Raw genomic sequence first — 2,378 nt, 5'->3', positions numbered from 1 at the left:
CAGTCCCTTCAACCTCTTCCACAAGAGGCGCAGGAAAGGCTCCATGCAGACGGCATATAACTGACCGGACATGGGGCATCCCTGACGCACCCCCCTCTCGAAGCGAAGGGGTGCCGCCAAATACCCTTTAATTTTAATCAGACACTCCGCGACGGCGTACAGAAGTCGGATCCGGGCAACGAAATGTATCCCGAACCCGAATGTACGCAGAGTTCCAAAGAGATACTCGTGATCCACCCTGTCGAATGCCTTCTCCTGATCCAGGGAAAGAAAGGCGACCGACAGACCAGCCCTCTGGGAATGGTGGACCAGCTCCCGGACAGATGGATGTTATCGTGGATAGTCCGGCCCGGGACCGTGTAGGACTGGTCGGGGTGGATCATGTGGGCCAGCACAGTGCCAAGGCGGGCAGACATGGCCCTGGCAAAAAATTTATAATCCATGCGGTTGTAAATGATTTGTGGACCAAGTGATATACAAGGTCGATGCTCACACCATCCCAGGAAAAGATGACAGACTCGGAGTTACGGTTCAAAACGGTCTTTACTCGCAGGCCTGGGGAGAACCTTTCAGATCGCTGTCCGAATCCGACTCCGCCGAGGCAGTATAAAACACACATATTAGTACATAGTCGTGGCTGCCATCCCTCTCCGGGAATCCAATCAGATTCCAATACATTTCATCCAATCAGATTCCAATACATTTCATCCAATCAGATTCCAATACATTTCATCCAATCAGATTCCAATACATTTCATCCAATCAGATTCCAATACATTTCTTCCTTATCCGGAAGTGTGGGCTAATGACGTCTCTTATAATTCTACATTGCTCAATATTTTCCCTTTAACCTTAGCAACATTACTAACTCATATTCATTATGCAAGCTCGCCTTCTCTCGGGTTCTGATTAGCACATACATATATCTATCAAGAGTTGCCGGTGTTAGCACTTTATAGCCCTATAGTGTGCATTACTGCACAGGCTTTCTTGTTCCGTTGCTGCTGCGGTTTCACAGACTCATGAATTCCCCTTTTACCGAACATTCTATTCTACTTCTGCAATACAAGCAAATTGCGGTTAGCTAGTTCTGTACACGTTGTCAACTGACATTCAACTGGTTCCAACTAGATCTCTATAATTCTGGAGGCTTCTCCGGGTCATATTCTCTCTAATTTTCGTACTTCAATTGACATCAGCAGAAACAAATCCCAACTGTCAGAATGAACATGGTTCAGTCCTGGATGTGATTAACAGCAGCAACAACAGCAGAATCCAACCCCTGCAGTGACTTGTGAACTCGCTGGTGTGCCAGCAGGGTGGATGACTAAGTGAATCCCTTCCCACACACTGAGCAGGTGAACGGTCTCTCCCCAGTGTGAACTCGCTGGTGTGCCAGCAGGTTGGATGACTGAGTGAATCCCTTCCCACACACGGAGCAGGTGAATGATCTCTCCCCAGTGTGAACTCGCTGGTGTCTCAGTAGGTGAGATGAATTAGTGAAACCTTTCCCACACTCAGAGCAGGTGAACGGCCTCTCCTCGGTGTGACTGCGCTTGTGTCTCGATAGGCCAGAGGATCGGTTGAAGCCTCGTCCACACACAGAACACGTGTACGGTTTCTCCCCACTGTGAATGGTGCTTTTTGCTTCCATATTCAAAGGCTGATGATATTCAGGTCCTGATAAATCGAGTGACTCGGTCAGATCTTGATGTGATGTTTGGTTTGATCTTCCTGTCTGCAAATCCTCCCCTTCCAATACCCTGTAAAATGAATTTAAAACAGGAAAAAGGAAGTGAGAGAGAACCCACAAAAAGAGGCAGATTGTGAAATTGATCTTAATAATCTGGTAATTTGTGGGGCCGGCACCAGAAAAAAGTGACCATGAAAGCTGCCGGATTGTCATAAAATCCCACTGGTTCACTCGTTCACTGGAACCTGCCACCCGGTCTGGGCCGACACAAGACTCTGGCCTCTATATGAGGGGAGAGAGGCGTCAGGGGGAGGGGCAAAAGAGAGGGACTTAATACATCTGCAACTCGACTCGCACTTTGACAGAACCTCCCAAACCCCAAACCTCCACCACCTAGAAGGGCAAAGGCAGAAGGTGCATGGGAACACCATCACCTCCAAGTTCCCCAAGTCACAAACCATCCTGCCTTGGACATGATGGCCTTGCTAGCGACACCCACACCCCAAGAATGAATAAAAAATCTGCAGATGTAAAATAGATTAAAAGCCTCTACAGAAATACTTGTTCCTAAAACAATACTCTTTCACATTGTAGGGACAGTGTCTGTTTAACAACCTAATGACCCAGAAATTCGGGTCTCCACGGGTGAGTACGCACGGGGTACTCACGCGTGGGCCCGATGGAA

The 2,378-nt window shown here is 48.1% G+C and overlaps 1 pseudogene; it reads right to left on the bottom strand.

The window, feature by feature from the left end:
- Positions 1-422: 422 nt before the first annotated feature.
- On the bottom strand, positions 423-2,019 carry LOC147118936 (uncharacterized; annotated as a pseudogene).
- Between the last annotated feature and the right edge of the window lie 359 nt (positions 2,020-2,378).

Source organism: Somniosus microcephalus, chromosome 4, assembly GCF_052327205.1.
Source record: "Somniosus microcephalus isolate GS21.2 chromosome 4, FLI_Smic_1.0, whole genome shotgun sequence".
Classification (NCBI taxonomy): Eukaryota; Metazoa; Chordata; class Chondrichthyes; order Squaliformes; family Somniosidae; genus Somniosus; species Somniosus microcephalus.
The sequence above is the reverse complement of the archived record's forward strand: the minus strand, read 5'-3'. Positions and strand labels throughout refer to the sequence as shown.